This window comes from Phalangium opilio, unplaced genomic scaffold (assembly GCF_054372755.1).
Source record: "Phalangium opilio isolate 3A_F unplaced genomic scaffold, DU_Popi_V2 ptg000082l_1, whole genome shotgun sequence".
Classification (NCBI taxonomy): domain Eukaryota; kingdom Metazoa; phylum Arthropoda; class Arachnida; order Opiliones; family Phalangiidae; genus Phalangium; species Phalangium opilio.
Window position 1 is genome coordinate 482,677 of NW_028324189.1, and position 19,862 is coordinate 502,538.

The 19,862-nt window shown below is 37.3% G+C and overlaps 1 protein-coding gene and 1 long non-coding RNA gene across 2 annotated transcripts in view; one reads left to right on the forward strand and one right to left on the reverse strand.

The window, feature by feature from the left end:
• LOC149650684 (uncharacterized) overlaps positions 1 to 19,862 on the forward strand; it is a 163,471-nt gene that overhangs the window by 12,202 nt on the left and 131,407 nt on the right. The window lies entirely within an intron of this gene.
• LOC149650686 (uncharacterized) lies at positions 12,776 to 13,652 on the reverse strand. Its single transcript, XR_016370845.1, has 3 exons — positions 13,376 to 13,652; positions 13,043 to 13,308; positions 12,776 to 12,973 (listed from the first exon to the last, which is right to left on the reverse strand). It is a non-coding gene; the product is annotated as an uncharacterized LOC149650686 (long non-coding RNA).

The following is a 19,862-nucleotide window of genomic DNA, read 5'->3' on the forward strand; positions in this document are numbered from 1 at the left end:
AATACCGAGAAGATTTGAAGTTCCGCGTATTTTTTTTAAAGTTAAAAATATGCTTTGTAAGAAAGCACTGTTCAGGGGCAAAACTTCCCATGTATTTCCTACGAGCGCCTGTAGAAATGTTTTACCCGCAACAAACCCCTGTTCAGGGAGAAGCATCCCACAAGGGGCAATTCAAAATATTTAAAGATAATTATTTTGAAATAAATTATATATTGTGATATTAGGTCTAATATAAGTCCTTAGAGGAAAATTTATAACATTCTACGTGTATAATATTACGAGTCTTAATCAGTTACGTGGTAATACACCCATTGGTTTCTATTATAGGCAAGTATAGTGCTTTTCTCAATTCATTTTATTTTTAATAACCTCCCACCACATCTCCCCGAGTTTCTTTGCCGCTATTCTTAAGTTAGAATCTCACTCGGAAATAGCGACCGCATTAGCCATTCGCAAATAAGTATACTCGAACCGACGGAGCATAGCTTGGAAAAGAATAAAAAGTCCCCAAAGTTCGACTCTTGGGTTTTTTATCTGTATAGTTTTGATAGGCCTACAGAGATGGCGCAACGGTCGCGCGGGGAACCAATAATAAGGAAGAACGAGGTAATAAGCATCTACCATAAATCACTAACTGAGGAAAAAAAGGAATGGGAAAGGGGTTTGCGAGAGGAAAGAAGGGGTAGGTGACCCAAGAATCATCATCCTCCATTTTTGCAACCCCTCAAACCACCTCGTGGCAAGCCAGTGAAAATGGCGCATTTTGATGACGTAAACGAAGTTATCTACCTCAGAAGAGCAGAGGTTTAAAATTTTCGGCAAGCAACAACAACGCCGCTATTGAGAGAATTTGGAACTAGTCATTATCATAGAAACCGAAGTAGAACACTAGCTCCACCCTCTTCCGTCATTCTGGTAGTCATTTTCGCAGTGTAGTTCAGCTAATTTACCCCCTTTTCCGACCCCTTCTTGGTATATTTTTTGACAAACGTGACGTTGCATGACGTAGTACTACATGTTTACTGGTCCCCAAATCCAAGTCTTGACTCCCTTCCACGAAAATTGTCATAACTGGCGGCTGATCCTTATGGTTTCGCCTGCACCAAGCCTGATACCAGTTCGGGCACTTTTTTTTCTTTTTTTCAAATATACCGTGACGTTATATTCGTATTTGAACGCCTACTCCCTTCTTAGCTTGACTTGGTTAAGCCTTGCGAATTCGGGAATTGTTCCCGGTATCAAGCCATAACGGATTACTATTGGGACTGCGTAATGCGCTCTCCCTCCTCTTCCAAATAGGGTGAAGGGGGAGGTCGGACTGGGGTTTTTTTCCTTCCTTTCTTTCTTATTGTTGGGAAGTTTTAGGCGAGGGATTCTGGGAAATATAGCTAAATGCTCTCACCCCCTCTTACCAACCATCTTTATCCTACCACATACTATAAATTCTCACAACTCATTCTTTAATAGCGGGCAAAGAGAAAAGCAAAACTAATTTATAATCCTGCTTAATTCAGAAATGAAATTTTGCCCACCTTTTTACTTTTTTGGTCAAAAAGCTTTCCAAGGGGCCAACGAGAAAACTATTCTAATAATTTAAAGAAATATTTTTTTTTTTGCTGCTTGAACTTTTTCATAAATTTTACTGAGTTAAAAAAAGGCTTTTTTTAAATGTTCTGCCGGGGATTTTTAAGTCTGACCAGAATTTATGCTCTTTATATTATAATTTATGTAGAATTTTGCGTGAAATATTGTTTCGACGTAAATTTGTGTTACTCTTTTCATTAAGATTATATTTATTTTTATTTTAAAATAAGTTTAATTAACTAAGAAAGAGATTGTCGAAAACCGTTTCAAATTTTGAACAAGTATTTATAAGATGATTGGTAAGAGAATGGGATACTGTACGTTAATTCACAGTTAATAGAAGTGTTCGCTTTTGTACGAATCGTGACTCAATTAGTCTTCCATTTCGATGTAAATCTCGCGTTAAATGACAAAATGATAGACTGGTAGAGTGATTTTTGGGGAGGTACAAAATTACAATTCGAGGATTCTCTCCGTTCTCGCGAAACTCCCCAATATACGAGTGTAATTGGAGCTAGAATCCTGATATAGACTTTTATGTATGTATGTACAAAGTGATTTTGGGAAGCTCTTTGTAAATCGTTAAGTACCAAGAAATACTCGTGTTTGAAAAGAGAGCCTTCGGAATCTTAGCTCACACACACGCTAAACATAAACTGCTTGCGAGTCAGAGAGAGAGAGAGAGAGAGAGAGGGGGGGGGATGAGGGAGAAGCGATCGGATTTCGATAGCGAATGTTCGATTTGGCGAAGGTGGGCGTAAAGGGGTCTCTCTCCCGCCATTCTTTCGTTGGCAATCGTCTCCCTTCTTTATGTTAGCGAAACCATTTGAAACGTCGGGGGTATAAAAAGCAATTTTCCTTTTTTTGATTTTGTTCTTTTACTTCCTTACTTTCGCGTTGGTTATAGATTTTCTTATCTTATTATATTGATACCTTTGGCCGGTTGGTCTTAAAAGTGTTTTTAAGGCCTAGTACTAAACATTAACTCACCAAAAGCAAACATCATAATAGAGAACTTTCAGTTGGATTAGTAGTAAGTCTTCCAGCTTTTTCGACATCCAAACTATCCCCGCGCCTTCAAACCACCACAGATCGAAGCTCCTCCTGTAACTGAAACGTAACCTAACCTATTTCCCGTGTTATAACGATATCATACACTATGTATCAAGGTTCAATTCGAGGCTTGATCCCGAAAGTATTATACGTCTTGCTCCTCTTATTTTTTCAGCTTTTCCTACGTTGAAATCCTTCTCTTTAGGTTTTGTCACTCTTTGGGCGTAGTGCAGTCTCTCTCGAATGGCGAATATCCCGAGGGAATTTCGTGTGTTTAGCTTAGGTAAAGTTATACCCGACTGAACTCTTTCGCGAAGAAAGTTAAGATTTTTGAATCGCCCCCTTGGGAAGTCCCGGATGCTGCATGGGCTTTGGATGTGTATATTCTACGCGGCTTTTCTATTACGCGTAGGGACCTCATCCGGGAGTATGTATCCTCGTGATAGCCACTCTCAAATTCAATGGTTTCCGTTTGAAACCCTAGAGAAAAGAAGAATTTTAGTGTTCTGAAAAATATTTCGTAATATTGTATAAGAACATTCGGTAGAATAGGTCTCTCAAACGCTGAACTATTTAAAAAAATTACTATCAATAATGAAGTTCATGTTTAAACATAACAGCTAGGTATTGATATTTTCTAGCATCTTTAGCGCACGGTAACATTTGAAAGGAATTATGTAATGGCGAAGAGAGTATAAATGTTCCATTTACAAATTCGCGGAATTTTCAGTAGAAATTACCGTGTTTTTCTAGGAAGGTACGAAATTACGCGGAGCTGGAATAATCAATATCATTTTAGATTATGAGCCATCCAGGGACGGTGGCTGGGAGTCCCAACGTCAATATTTTTCTAAGCGTCTTCACCTTCATATATCTTCATTAAAAATGAAGCGCACTTTCTAGGCTTTTTATTCGCTATCCCCTCTATATTTTTCCTATCATAGTCGAATTAGATGATAGACCTAGCTCATCTTAATTATTTTCTCCTTAAAGATCGGGGAATTAAGCTAGGGACCTTGGAAGAATTAAAAAGAGGAGGTGATTGCATTTAGTTTTGTTTGACTGTACGATTACTCGGAGAGCTTACGTGAAAGGCGGTTAATTAAGTTTTGAACCGGCTTGTTTGAGAACCATATTTCTAAGAAATTGAACGAGGAATTCATGAGTTGAAGTGTGTAGATGAAGCTCGCTTTGTTTAAAAATAAAATAATAAAAAAAATATCCCCACTAAAACTTACTTTTTTTGAGAAAGTGTTCTCCCGTTTTAATGGATCCAAGATGGAGGGAGGGTTTAGGAGTGGAATTTTCTTCTCTATAGAGGGAGTCAGCTTCGCGGGACTAATTATTTTTTAAGCCCTTTTGATTCGACGTTCGTCTAAAGAAAGTTCCCTACAGTATTTTTTTTTCTCCACCGTCTTATACTTAGTTATTTTGCGCCTCCAGCTAGGTTTCGATAACGAGAAAAGATCACGAGAAAAAGCTAATTGCCAGTTTTCGGAACTGTTCTCGGATCTATCTATTCTTGTGTTTTTTAACTTCTCCCTTTTTTTCAAACGAATCTTTCACCTTCGTTTTGTTCTTATTAGCCGTCGGCTTTAAATTCAATTTGGATATAATTACAGCGTGTTTAAAGTTGATTAAATTAATTATTAACAGTTTAATCTGTTTAGAGGTGTGTGTGTGTGTGGAAAACCGTTTGGATTAGCAACTTAAGAACATAATTGTGTAAGTTGAAGTTGGTTTACAATTAGATGTGATTATTTTAATATAGTACTTGGAACTTTTTAACTAAACCCCACGTTTTTTGAACGTGTAGGGTGAGCTTTAAAGAATTAAATTTCTGTTTATTTCATAATCTATGAGGTTTAAAACTGTTGTGGCACCATTTTACCAACCCGCGTTAATACCGCAAGGGTATCTCTTTCCATCTTCATGTAAAACATAATCACATTTTCAAAGAAAAAATAAAAGAGGGAAAGATATACTGTTTAGAAAGGCGAAACACACCGTTAGTGTGTTCTTCAGGAATTGTGTTTGGCTTAGCACCAAAAAACTCGTTAGACGAAACGTTTTGAACAAGTTTTATAAATAATATCGTGTTCGTTTCAACCTTTAGAGGGGTTACTTGACTATGCCGAGGTTTTTTTCTCTCGAGAGATATAGACACTATGTAAGCTGTAACCCACTAGAAATAATGTCATAAGTGCGTGTGTGTTAAGAAGTGCGAATGGTTCCAATCCCCCTTAATTTATGCAGACTTATCACAAACACCCTGTAGATATCCATAATTCGAAAAGGAATATTTTAGTTTCGTGTATAGCGCCTTATACACAATTTATATTAGGCCTACATTCTTTAAGTTGGTTCTTTTTTTTTCCGAAAAGGTAGGCCTAGTGTGTTGTAGGTAGGCGTTATCGTGGTGCGGAGATTTCTGCGGACGCAATCAGAGATGACAGTGAAGGATTAACTCCTTTTCTCTCGGAGCACTTTGTGAGCTAGGCATAAACACAAAACCAACCACCAAACACCGGGCTTATACATGGATGGAATTTGCTAAAGATAACGTTCTACGCCCGAAACACCGTCATAACTTGTTAAAACTTTTCCTCTAAAAGCGTTATTCCCTTATCAATGAGGTTAAATCAAGGTAACGTTAAAGTTAGATAGTTTTAATCATGTCCATGGTGTTCCTCTAACTAGGCCTAGTTTACTTCAGTAATTATCTGTTCTGTGACCTCATCAACATGATTTTTCAAATCGTTGAGATTATCTTCAAATTCTAGAGAGTTTTTTTTGGTTCAAATCGGTGAGATTTTTCTATGTATACTGACAAACTTTATTTCATATTTAAAATAGTTCTTAAATCCTAAAATAGATTGAGAGTAGGTAGTTCTAGCTTGGATCATAAAACACAATAACCTGGCGTTCAAAATAGACTTGCTTAACCCTTTTACACGCTATATTAAAAAAGAACAATTATCACGTGTACTTTCTTAGGTAAGTTGACATCTTCAGAGAGGAGAAACTATGGGGATACATTTATTTTTGGGTGGTCGGGAAATCAGTTGGCTCGTGATCCTTTCTCTTGCTATTAAAGTTAGCGGCTAACGGTTCACGTGTGAGTTCTTTTATTACTACATCTCCCTATTTTATTTCTCCAAGCTTCCCTCAACGGTTCCACGTTTCTTTTCGAGGTAATTTAAAAATAAAAACCCCAGGAAAGATTTACTAATTTTAACTTTCAGGAGAATGAAAGTTTTTTTTTATATTTAATTTTTTTTCTTTTTATTTTTCGTTTTCAAAGTTTTCCATTAGGTGAGATATAATAGCGCAAAAAACCGCGCGAAGCTCCCCTTTGCTAAGCTTACTACAAACTTAATAAGATACTATCTCTAAATTTCGAATTAGATATGTCAGTTAAACCTGACATTTTGAAAATAAGCTCGGGTTAAGAGTAATTTTAAAAGAGTAATTTTCGGTGTAAATTTAGTTTTTGGCCTGGAATGAAAATAGTGTCTTGTACAAGTCGCTTTTGATTATTCGGGTCTTCTAAACGGCCCTGTGTTGGTGGCGGTTCTCCTTTATCTAAGTCTATAATGAAAGAAAAATTGTAGTAATGTTTTCTTTCTCAAAAAATTTATCTGGCAAGTTTTATACTTAGTTTTAATCCTAGCTATATAAATTAAGAAACATATTTTACACATTTTCTTATATCAATAATTCGTAATAATAGTATTGTATTGGAAACATACGATTAGTAATTTTCTTGCATTAGCTTTATCTGGTGGAACTAAGTGGGAGGAGTTTATTTAGGCTTTTAAGGAATGTAAACAACTTGAACGATAGATCCTTGAAGCTGTCGCCTTATATTATTAACTATAACGTTTATGGCAACGTAATTAGTGTTTATAGAAATTTATGTAATATCTTTAGCCACGTTAATACTAATTTTCTTTCTTGGTGCAACTCGAAATTAGAAGCTTTAAGTCAAGATGACGCGGAATGGCAAAAATGGAGTTGGTTCGTACCGTTACTTTTACGTTTCGTGTTTTCTCTTAGGATTAAGCTTATCGGCTTAGTATATGTGTATACGTATAGTTGGCCTATATTACGTTGGTCTTGGGTAATCGTTTTTGGCTATTCCCAAAAGGGAAAAGGGAAAAGGGTTATACCGTATACTTTGTTGTTTTCTTTCTTCATCTCTTGAATCTTTATTTTCTGGAACTGCATGGGAAGTTCAGAGTGCGCGCCGCTTACCAAACACCAAGAAGATTGCTGTTTAATTCCTTAGTCTAACGAGCCGCATCTCCTATTGTAAGGACCCTTTCAATGAGAGAAAGAATGTAGTTTCGTTCCTGACTTTGATAAGCTTAAAACGTGTATATTCGATAGGCTTAAAGCGTGCCGAAACTTGATTCAAAAAGAGCCTATGTTGGGAAAGGATCTAATTCTCATTTTTCTTAGGTTCTTCTTTTTGTTTTTCATTCGTAGCTCGAGAGCCAAACTACATCGTACCTAAATTGCTTTCTCATCATTCTAGAGCTTAATTGCGGGACGGCCTTAATTTTGAACGTCTCTCGAAGCACGAATCTTATTAGCCTTATTATTGTCATTCATATAGCGAATACACTCGCTGTGATTATCAGACATTCCCTGGAGGTAGACAACTATGCCCGCACTCACGTATCATATAGTTTCCACCCCAAAACCGAAAAGGGATTGTACTGTACATACTGTAAAACATCAGCATTCCGTTCTCTATTTTGAACGACTTTAATTTTCAAATTAAGGAAAAAGAAACGAGGATTAGTTTGAGCATAAGTTCATAAGATATGTTCACCATAAGTTTCTCACTGGTAACTTAGAAACTGGAGCTTGTCATGAAGTGACGTCGATCATAGATTCTTAATAGCAAAGCGACGGCTGGTTAGGCGCTGTCAAAGTCTTAGTATAGACTAAATTGGACAATATGAACTGCAAAACAGAGTGTAGTTAATTTATTTCTCGTGTCGTTCTCGAAGTTCGAACTAGATCTCCGTAAGTCCCTAGCATTACGAAGTATAGGTTTGTATAGTTTATTTATTAAGATATCTGAATACCCGCTCTCCCCAAATTCGTTAACCAATGCCATAAACTATTGAATTAAAACCAATTTTTCTCGGTATAGTCTGGAGATTTTTAGCAAACGTTATTTATATAGGAATAATTTATGCGTCGCTTAGATTTGTAAAACAAATTATGAAAGCGGCCGGGTGACTCCTACCAATTCCGGATACGAAAAAGAACGTTCGGATCTGTTCCAGTACGCACCGTTTCCATTGAAACCGATTGAGGGGGTCCCACTTTTAAGTTATATATTGGTTCTATGACTTCCTAACCATTCATAGACAAATAAACCCAAAGGACAATGCGTCATAGCGGTTCCAGTAAAAGACCCTGGATGTTTTCTTGCAGTTCCTCAAGGGGAGTGTGATAACTCTATCACTCCCACAGAGAGAATCAACAGTAGAGAATGGGTTCAATTTTACTGTCAATGCTTCCTCCGTTTGGTTTATGACGTATTTCCGGCTTAGCCTGGAAGACCATGCACATTCCCGCAATACGTTGTTTGTCTACGCTCCACCCCAGATAGAGGTCCCCTCGGCCAAATTAGCTGCAAAAGCTTGGAATATCGTATGATTTATCGTTTTTAGTAAGGCTACGTACGTCCGAGAGTTGACCCAATATCTAGATGGGCATTTTTAAATCTAAACCTTGGTGCCATCATTAAGCCCAGTTTGGTCTTAGCTACCGAGTTGAATTGAAATAGAGGCTTACTTTGTAGTTTTGAGACAATCTAACTGCGTTGGCGGGGACAATAGTACTAAAGGTTCTTGATAGTGGTATTATTTTAACTCGACGTTTGACGGTATACGCGAAAAGAGGACAGAGTGAGTCCGGTGCCTGGGAGATGCGACAATCGGGAAGAGCTTAAGCGAGGGAACCAACCAAGGCTACCTAAATGCGAAGTGTCAAATCAATTACCCGATATAGGGGGCGGTTTCTGCTGGTAGCGTCACCATTCCTCTTTTGTACTTGCTAGTAACAAGGAGAAATTAATCAAGGAGGTTTATTGAGGAGTATTTTTGAGTTCAAACACGCGCAACTTTAGTTAAGTCAATTTCTACTACGTCTCCTATAGTTATTACTCCTTGTTAATTCAAAATGGTGTTGAGTTCTGCTAAGCCTTGTTGCTGGTACATCTTATAAGTCTTTATAATTTATTGAAGACTCGATCGAAGGAGTGTACGAGGGGCTACTTAGGATCGTTTAGCTTTCATTTGGCAACTATTTTTTTTCTTTTTCTCAAAGAGTTTCTTAAACTGCTCGCAGAGTCTCCCTCCCCCTGACCCCACTTTTTTGAATAATGGCGTATTTGCTTTGCGGTTGTGTTGGGTTTGTCTGTTTCTGACTTCCAATAACTAATTCTCGCTGTTATCGACCTTAATTGATTCATTTTTGTTGAAAACAAATACATGTGTTATTGGTTTTTCTTCACTGATTTGACATTTATGCGATTATATATTAATCATAAGCTGCCCATAAATAAAACAGTGGTTCGACCCCCCCCCCCCATTAGAAATCATATTATATTTCCATCGCAACGTTCAAAATATAAAAACTTGGTCAGGTCTGGATTGCGGCGAAGGTTTTCACACCCAAAACTTTGTCATATTTCTTTATGTTACTAAAGTCGCCTGCGTTGCTAGGTTGAAAAAAAAATTGGTTTCAACAGGGCTATTATAGAATAACGCGAAGTTATCAACTACCTGAAACTGACTATACGGACTTAGGCGTAGTAGGGTTATGAGGAAGTGAATCTTCGAGTAAATTTACTTCCGTTTATACCAACAGAAAGTTTCTGACGTATAGAGGAAGTTGAGAGAGATGAGCTCGCGAACTTAAAAAAACTTAAACGTGGCTTCTTTTTGAAGAATGGCGGGGAAGGGAGCTTGGCGAGATATAATTTCCCTTTAGGAAAGGAGAATAAACAAAGGTTCCTCTTTGTTTTAATGCCGGACACTTTTTGACGCCAAACTTTTTGGCTTGACACGTAACGGAAACACGCCGGAGATGAACAACCGCCCAGTTCCTACGCCCAACCAGTCTCAACTTCAACCCTAATCTTTTCCCGCCGCCTTTAAACCGGTGCTGCAGCCACCGCACCATTTCTTTAAAAAACGTTTTAAACGCGCTATCACCCGAGATAATAATAGCGCTTCGCTCTATTTCCTCTTTTTTACAACCTCTTATTTTAGGAAATCGAGCCAAAACTATCATAAAGAATTCTTCGGGGTGACTCTACCGACGTTCTCCTTTATAAATTAGACTAGTATCTGCCAGACTAGAAATGAAATAGGGATTTTTCTACGCCACATTATTAATCTTTTTGAAGTTCCCTCGAAAGTGTTACGTATCAGGTTAAACGTACAAAGCTAATATCCCTTCCATACTTATTGTAGAAAGTATCTTCAAATGCACGTGCTCAAATTTAGGCGCCAAATCTCATCCAATAGGAAAAATATAATATTACAGGTAAAAATCAACCTGATCTATATAATAAATACTTAACCAAGACTCGTTTATAAACATAACAAAATTGGTCAAGCAGTGGTCAAGCAATGGTTTTTTTCTCTCTTTGAAAACTTGGTTATGGATCAATTAATCATTTAGTGGAAGGTCGTTTATTATTAGTTTTCGAAACTTACGGTTTGATTCTGACGTAGACCATATTCTTGGTTTGAGATCTATTTTTGTTTGTTGCTTTTAATGGGCAATGTCTGGGTTCTGGAAGCGTATAGTAGACCAAACGCGTACACTCTTCCCATTATAACTTATTTTCTATCGATTTAACCAAAGCTAGCTGATGTTATTTATCACGGAGCCGCGCTTTATTTCCGTTTGGAGTATTCGGTTTCGTTACAGATCTAATCGATTTCCGGTTTTCCCTCCCCCTCCTCCCCCCCCATCTTTCGCATTCTTCGATTTTTGATGTTGCAGAATCTACAACCAGGGCATTCTTTTTCATTATTATTAAAGGGAGGGTGAAGAGGAAAGTCGAGTGATTTTTAAATCGATTCCTCTACTAATTATAAGCCCAACATCCAGGAAATATCTCAAAATTCAAATTTGGTTGATATTTCATGGATAATTTTAAATTTGCACCTCCAACCAATAGCGTAACGCCCTGCCTTCTTGTTAAAAAAATCCCATTACACACTCCATGCCGAATGAAATTTAGCGCGAGATTTAATAAAGTTTGAGCTTGATGTGACAATAATGGCGCGAGATACAAAACACGCCACGTGGGCTAGGCGTTACGCGATTGGTCGGAGGTGCTAATTGAAAATTATCCATGAAATCTCAAACTAATTCGAATTTAAAATCATTCGGAGGTATTTCCTGCTATGCAGATAGGTCTAGTAGAAGAATCGATAAAAATCTCTCGAATTTCCTTTTCACCCTCCCTTTAAATGAACAAAAAACTCTTAGCCAAATGCGAATCGTGCCCGTTTTGCGAATTAGGTTATTTTAGTCTCCGTACATTTGGAATTGTTTTTGAAAACTATATTTTTATTTCTTTTAAACGTGGATCTGTCTTCGAGTTCGTTTGTCATTTTGTCTTCCTATATATCTAGCTTTATGGCGCTTATAAATATATTTCTTGAATTTTCCACTTCCACTTCCATCTCCATCTTTTCTATGAATATATTTAATTATTCCAATCTTAAATAATTATCTTCAGGTAATAACATCCTTTGAAGCACAAGGGTTTTCCGTTTCGACTCAGTCTCTTTCATCTTCATGTTGGTTTTGTGGCAAACCTCTATGTACGTATCTTGACGTAATGTTTGCGTAACAATCAAACTGGCGTTAGATGGTTACATTTTCGCATAGTTCAGTATTCTTGTAAGAACTGTATAAATTCTTTAACGTGTTACAGGGTTGGGTGGGGAATAAGGCACCCTAGACTCGACGTCTTTGCGCGTGGGGACATTTTTTTGGCAACCATAAAGCATTGAGGAAAAAGGCGCCAAAAGAATACGCGGGGAATGGCTAAAAGAGATAAATTTCTATGACGTCAGTTACACCAACGTAGCTCCTTTTTTCTTCTCAAATTTTTTAAAACTCGCCTCTAAACGCGAAAGGTTTTCTTTGGCTATAAATCGGTTTTGTCTTGTTGTAATATCTGACATATTAAGGTAAGGAGATCAAGAAGAATCATTTTAGAACGTTGCAATTTGCATAACTGGAAACAAACTATTCCGCACCAATTACAATTCTTTAAAGCGCGCGGATACCTTTAGAAACACGGGTAGAATATATTCTCCGGTAAATTTCTGGAGACTTTATTCTGTATTTTTTGCAACAATAGATCCCTTTCAGGCTGGAGCAACCAATAGCAAGCACTAAGCCAAAATAGGCCTTTCGATTTTTTTTCCAGTACCCTTAATAGCCGGAATCGTTCGCTAACATATCCTCTAGCTGCGAGTATATAGTCTTCTTAGTCCGGCTTTAGGCTGAGCGGAATTTCCCTGGGGCTTTTTTGATGGTTAGAAGAAAAGACAGGCTTCCAAAAAATAGAAAATGTGTCCCGCCATAGATGGAAGACTGTTGATGGTCGGACAATACACGAATTTTCCCTTCCTTTAGCCAGGACTTCACCAACTAATGGTTAAGCAACTCCTATTAAAAATAAAAACCTATAGAAGCCCTTGTATTTCCAAAAATTCGCCGAATCCTTCTTGGAGATTTCACGAGACCAACTAAATCGCTATGTTGCCTTAAGCACTGGAGACAGTAACCTAACCAAACGTAACGATACCATGTTGAAATTTATCCACAGTATCGCCATATTTATAGAGTTTATTTCCCAAACCATTATGGTCAAATATCAATGACGTAACTTGTACCCTCCCGGTTCTTAGCTATTATTGGCTCCTTGGGTCTTCTTTTGTACCCAAGCGCTTTAACACTTTCTCGAGCCTAAGGTCTTAGATAGAATCTAATAAAGTCACTATCTACGTCCTTACAATATAGGATGTACCGCACTGCGAAGAAGAAAGGAAGAAGAAGAAAAAGCCCCGTTCTCTTTTATAATGCTCGGTACACTGTACGTGGCCAATGTCAAATAGATGAATACGAAATCCTTCAGTAAAGAGAATAGATTTTGGTGTTAACGATCCACTTCCGTTCTATCCGTCTTTGTAGATTCATTTGGTTTGGTCTTCCGCGATATAACCTTATTTCCAACCGTACGGGGCTAATTCATTTGTTAAACCTGACAGCCAGCTAGCTAAGGAACGGGACCTCGATTTTGAAACGATGAGTATACATTGTACTGTTCAGTTAATCTTTAGCTTACCCTAAATCGAATTGTCTCCACCGAGTACTCTACAAGGTCTTCTAGGAATAATCTGTCTTAACATCTACGACCAGTAGACAAAATGTTTTCCACTTCTGGTAAATGAATATACAGACGGCAGCCACAAGCGTGTACAATTTAGTTACCCATTATCGGTTCGGTAACAAATAATTAAAGTTATCGTAGCCCTAATCGTAACCATGATAACAATCCAATTTTTCCGCATTTGAGACGTCTTCCTTATCCATCCAAGCATCTCTAACAGTCTGCAGTTATTCTTTGTGTTATTATTTTCTCTTTTGATTAGGCCCAGGCAAAACGAATTGTACTTACGACCTAGGTATGGTTTGTTTTTGGCGTGTGCTCGCATTCACTCGATTATGGTGGTGATGGCAGATTTTGGCTCGCGGAATGTCATCGGTTTGTAGAGGAGAGTAAGTGAGAGGCGATGGTGGCTTCGGTTTCTGACATCGTTTATAAGAAATAGCGTTCTTCCGTCATTCCTTCTTATTCTACTTTGTCTTCTGTGTTTTTTCTTTCCTTCTTTACTCCGCATGGAAATCCAGATACGAACGAATATTGACGATCTGACGACGAGCTTCTCCTGCGTTCTTTTGCTTCTTTCTTTCACGTAAACCGATATCCCAATTTTTTGGGTCATATTTTGGCGTTGCTCTAAGTTGAGACGTAACAACGTATACACTAGCCTAACTCATAAGTATTTCAATTTGTTCTACTTTTTTTTATCAGGTATGTAAGTGGAAAAACGTATTTTCAAAGTGATAAATAATAAATGAGATCATAAGTTTATAAGATGTGTTCCATAAGTTAACAATACCTATACTTAATTCGTAATGCTAGAGACTTACTTAGAGCTAGTTCACCTACGTCACTAGCTCCAAGTAACCAATGACAAACTTATGGAAGATATCTTATTCATTGCGAGAAACGCGGAGCTACGTTGCGAGTTTTCGTATCCTTACCTAAAACCATAAAATAACTTTAGATAATCAATAATATACAATGTTAAAGAATCAATTTCAAAATGATGAAAAAAAAAATAAAACTCCCTTCACGAATATTTTAAAGTCTTTCCCCTGAAAATTCTCAATCTTTGGAGAGAGAAGATCGGTTTCTACTGGAAAAATGTTTCTTTTTACTTTTTCAAATGTTTTTCCTGTTTTCCATTTTTTTGGAAACTAATTTCTTTCTTTTTTTTTCGTTTTGCGGCAAAAAGGTTGGCGAGAATTTTTAGCTTATAGAAAGAGAGGGAAGAGAGCTCTGTAGGAGTTTTGAAACTGGTAAGGGATGAAAAGAGGAATGGAAAAAACCTCGAAGTAATGGTCCGTGCAACCCTCGTTTCACTCCCCTCTCCCCTCTTTCGACAGCATTCTTGCTTGCTCCATCTCTCCGCCCGCCTTCTCTTCCACGCGTCCCAACTATCCTCGTGGCTCTGCATCAAATGATACGAGAGAAACCTAACATCCAAAGAGTACTTACAAAAGGATACGAAAGAGTTCTTTTTCGTAAAAGATGCCTCCATGATTCAAGCGAGATCTAAGAAAGTTCATAAGATATGTTCCATAAGTTTTTCAATGGTTACAAACTGGAGCTTGTCATGAAGTGACGTAGCGTCATAGATTCGAGGTAATGCGACGCCTGGTGACTGGGGCGTTGTCAAAGGCTTAGTATAGACTAAATAGGTAGATGGACTCTAAAACTAACCGAGTGTAGGACTTTAATTCTCGCTTCCGTCGTTCTCGTGCTAGCTCGAGCATAGCATTACGAAGTATAGCCAGTGTCATTCTAATGGAACATATCACTTATAAACTTATGCTAAACCCTATAGTGGATGAGGTGAACTCTGTCCATAGATCACAAATATTGAATAGATGGTATGCTCCTCCAGTTTAAAATTCTCTTTGCTAACTTCTATCATCTTCGAAGAAACTCTGTTTAACTGTAGTTAAATTACAAGAGGTCGCCTGGTTCTCACATCACCAGTATTCCTCTATAGCTGCTGGACCTTTCCTGGAAGAATATTTTTTTTCTTTCAGTATTTTTTGCTTCAGTAAGATGTTACGTTTTCCTTTCCTTTTTATTTTCTTCTCTTTTGGTGGGGGTAAAAGTTGGGGCTAGGGGTCACCCGATACTCTTGTAGGACCTCGAGTTTTTATCCTACTTTCTTTCCGGTTTTCGACCCCCGCATTTCCACGTCAGTATCAGGTAACTTCCGATTTGACCGAGCTGCTACAACCTCGAACCCTTTCCCATCAGAAATGTATTATCGCGAAGTGTCTTATTGCGGGTGTCAACTATGTTTACCCATCTTGGTTTCAATATGATATAGGTCCACATATCACGTTCAAAGGGGGAATTTTGAAATGCCAAGGCCTGGGATTTAATGTATCTAACCAGTATATGAAATTCTTTAAATCTTTAACTAAATACTTGGTGGGTTTCAATCTGGGCTAGTATTGGAATTGAGAATTTGGGATGGATTTAGTATAGAATCTAGAATATTCAATATTTAGTTGGCATTATCTCGAGGAAAACCTAATGAACAATTAAATTACCTGTTATCCAATATAAATCAAGTGGAGATAAGTAGCAATTTATTTACAGCAATTACACTTCAGATAATCATCACTTTAACACTATTTTCTCGTGAAAAACATTTTATATTCTTTTAGTAAGTGTTGAAGAAGTTCATGGCAACTTGTTTGACCTACTTTATCAAACCATTTTTGATGACTTAGAACCCTGGAAATATTGTTGAGCAGGGGTTCTTCATTTTTATATACCTCTTGATAAAAAGCTCTCGCTCATCTTCCGAACAGTAAAGAAACGTATAACGGGTGTTGCTCTTTGCCGTCAACCATTCTGTTATAAACCGCACCGCTGTCATTCGGTATTACGTTTTACACAAAATTTAATAACAACCCTTGTAAAAAGTAACATCGGCGTATTTTAGAGGGAAAGAATAGCAACACCCGGTACCGAAATCTCTTTTTTTGTGTGTTCACCACTCGTCTCGACCTGAGAAAAGAAATTTTTCTTAAAAAGTATCGAGTAAATGACTCGTGAGCAACTCAAAGTAAATTTAGGAAACATTGCCTTTACGCGTTTGAAAAACAATCGCTCCCCAAGCGAGATTTCTTTTCGCCGAATAGACATTTGGTCAAATTAGATTTTTATTATTATTTGGCTCTATAGATCCACGATTTTCTCTTACACACCGTGAAGGCTTATAACCAGAATGTGTTAAACCACTACATCATTGTTTGTGGAAAATCTCTTTGCGTCTGAATCATAAAAGTTTCAATATTCGTTAAACCAAATTTTTTGAGTTTAGAAACTTCGGGCGCTTTCATAATTTGTAATATCACGTGGTTTTGTGAAATGTGAATGCATTCTGTTCATCAAGCCTTTGTTTTTGAATTTTCAAATTCACGTGCTTTTGTTGTGAATACATTCTGTTCATTAAGCCAGCTTTCTCAGTTTGAAAAGTCACGTTCCAAGTCCACGCAAATTCCTTTCGTTATTCAAGGGCAGTGCTCTGAAAACTATGACACAATTACTTATAATAGTTGTTCAAAAATGATTCTCGAACGAAATTCGGTATTTTATTATTTCCGTTCTAGAAATTAATGTAAAAAAATAGACCAATCACTTTCCTCGTAAATCGCCTACGTGTATTCCGTGCTAAAACCGTAAAAACCTCCTCCCAAGTACAGACTTTCTGATTTACTTCGCTATATATTGAAGAAGAAAAAAAATCCGCTTTTGAAGTTAAGCCTAACGTTAGGCTTAACAACGAACCGTAGTTAGAGGATGTCTCCGAAACAACCGTCAGTTCACAGTTACTTAGACGCAATGACCTCGTGCCTACGTTGGTGTCAATTTAAGATTATCACGACCGGGAAACTAGGGTAACATTCGGCTTGTACTTTTTCATTTTATCGAGAAAGTGAAAGAGTGAACGTCTAAATATTGACCGTATATAGTGGGCAAGCAATAGCCCCCTTGGTTATGGACAAAGTTGTATCGCAAAGCACGTGACGCTGAGACTGTATAGTAACGAAAAAGAGACGACGAACACCCAATTTCCCCCCTACTTTCTCTAAATAAGATGTCGGAAACTTGTCCTTCATTCTAAATTAATTTCGAAAGCAAAATATCAATTCTTAAAATACATGATCACCTTTGTTCGCGTTTTAGATTTCTAAAGTTCTAATTCAAGCACTCCTACGTATTTTTTAAACAGGGTCTGAGTACCCTGAATCAAGAGGACAAATGTCCGACCTGGTGCTTTGAAAACTCCGTGAGTTTCGAAATTTTTATTCGTTTTTTATACGAGGAATTCCAATAAAGTTTCTTTCTTGCGTACTTTGGAAATATTTTTCAAGTTTTTGGGAGAAGCGGATGAAAAAATGTGTGGGGAGGAAGGATATGCGGAGACGCGTAGTAGTAGAAGAAGAAGAAGAAGGTGGTGGTGGTGGTATTTTATTTCTCGATCACGGCGTGTTGGACTTTGTAAGACTTTACTCAAACAGAACCAAGCAACAAAATATAAAGTAAAGGGGATCAAAATTTTTTTTCGATAGGGCATACGACGAACGTACGCTCATGCATTGCTCCTTTTTCACCTAAATTCCCTGATTTTTATGTTTAGCTTCTTTAAGGATTATAATAAGAAAGGTTCTGCCTTGTCTGTCTGTTAGTAACGCTGAGAGAATTTTCTTTGCACAAAAACTGATTAATATTTTGATATAGATAGGTTTCACTAAAGGGGCTACAGAAAATTCCTTAGCTTAAACTTCAGTACAGTATTGTCAGGCTCTCTGTGAGTCAAATACCGCCTCTAGCGGCGCTTCTTGGCGCGAGGGGATAACCCAAGAAGACGCCCTCCCTACTATGATGTTTGTTTCTCTGTTGGAATTATTGCAATAATATATTAGCAGACCTACTTTAGTAAAAGTCTGAGCAGCCCTTCATTATTTTCTAAAATTAATGGAATAGGACTCTATTTAGTTCCTTTTTCTCGTTTGTAAGGTGTATCTTGATTGTAAAGTACATCTTTTGATCAGCTAAGCGAGCCACGTTCTCTAGATCGAGTCTGAAAGAGAGACTCAGTCAGGAAACCCACGAAAACATCATTAAAAGTTTTAGATTGGAAAAAGAGACTTCATCTTTCATAACCGAGGCTACTCCGCCTCGCCCCGCACCCAAAACCGCACGGATTAAGTTTTTCCCTCGGTTTTCTTCTCCTGAACTTCCTGGAAAAACGTTTTCCCATTTTAATTAAAATCGTACAACGAAATTTGGAAACACAAATGTTAAGTTCTATTTTAAAAACTTCAAAGAGTCAGTTTGCCAGTTGATAAAACTGCGAATTTTGAGCTGATTACGATATTCACTTATCGATTCCGAATCTTTGTTGGTCTTAATTGACCCGGGGGAATTAAACCTATTATATTTAAAGTGCATTAGCTAGAACCACCTGACCTACGATGATTAAATTGTATTTTTGTGGTCAAGTTGACATAAATCAGTTACCATCTTATAAAATGGCGGCACGATAAGTTACTAATTAAAACTGCCCCAAATACTTTGTTGATTTACGCAGTAGACCAATTAAGTATTTAACTCTTTGACTATTGATTAAGTTCCGAAAATAGGGTGTACCTAAAAGGGTGGTAGATCAGAAATACAGGGGCATGGTTCTATGGGAACAGTCATTGTACTTATGATGCTGTCTAAGAAATATCAGAACTACGGGGTCATGCTACAAAAAATGCAAGGAAAGAACAAGGCATTAATAAGGCCAAAAGATGATTCATTCCCTCAGTTTTGCGCAAGGCCTAGGATATCTGGTAACCTTGGCACGAGCTATCTCCCTTGAATTTAAGCCCTTTACTAATCCTTCATCTTTCTGCGCACAATCCTTGGCATCACTCCCCTCCCCCCATGTTCTCCCGTCTCCAAGTGTCTTTAAAGAAAGAGCTCTAATTGAGGCACTTTGTATTCCGCTATACTCATAATTTTTGAAACTGCGACCTCTTCTCTTTCTAATCCATTAATCCATTAATCCCCTAACAAGGCAACGTTTCAAAATTTTATTCTACATTTTAAAAAAAAAAAAATAATTTCACGTGTTACATGGCGGGATTAAAAAATTAAATACGCTTCTTTAAATTAAGTTTTTTCTTCTTGTTTTTAAGTTTAATCGAAGGGTTTAAACAATTTTTATTTAAAGTAAATGTAAAACGTATTAAAATAACAAATATTATATTTACACAACAACAACTTTAGAACATTTAGAGAAACTTTTACGGGTGCATTAATTCAGAGTAAACATAAACTTATGAATAATTATAGTCGTCGCTCCTCCGAGCAGCGCGGGTTGCAGTTTATATGAAAAATGATCGTACATACGGAACAGGTTGCGTATTCTCTCCATCTTTTAATTAAAATAACTATTACCTTGATTTAAGTGAGGAACACAGTTTGCCTTATAGTCGATTGAACGAGCGGTGGTTATACAATATGCATATTACAATTGATATTGGAGACTCTCTAATTATAAGGTCTTTTCCTTCCATCTCGCTTCTATAGTTGTTTTCTTTAAACTTTTATATCGGGAAAATATATTTGCGAATTTTGAAATTTTCTGTCAGCCACGGAATTTAAAATTAATGGTTGTTTCTAGTTGTTGACGGGAAAATATGCTCTCTCAAAGCATTTCAGACTCTTTTTCATAGATATTTGAATTTATTGTAAGTAAATTAATTGCTCATTTAGTTTTAATTAAAACTAA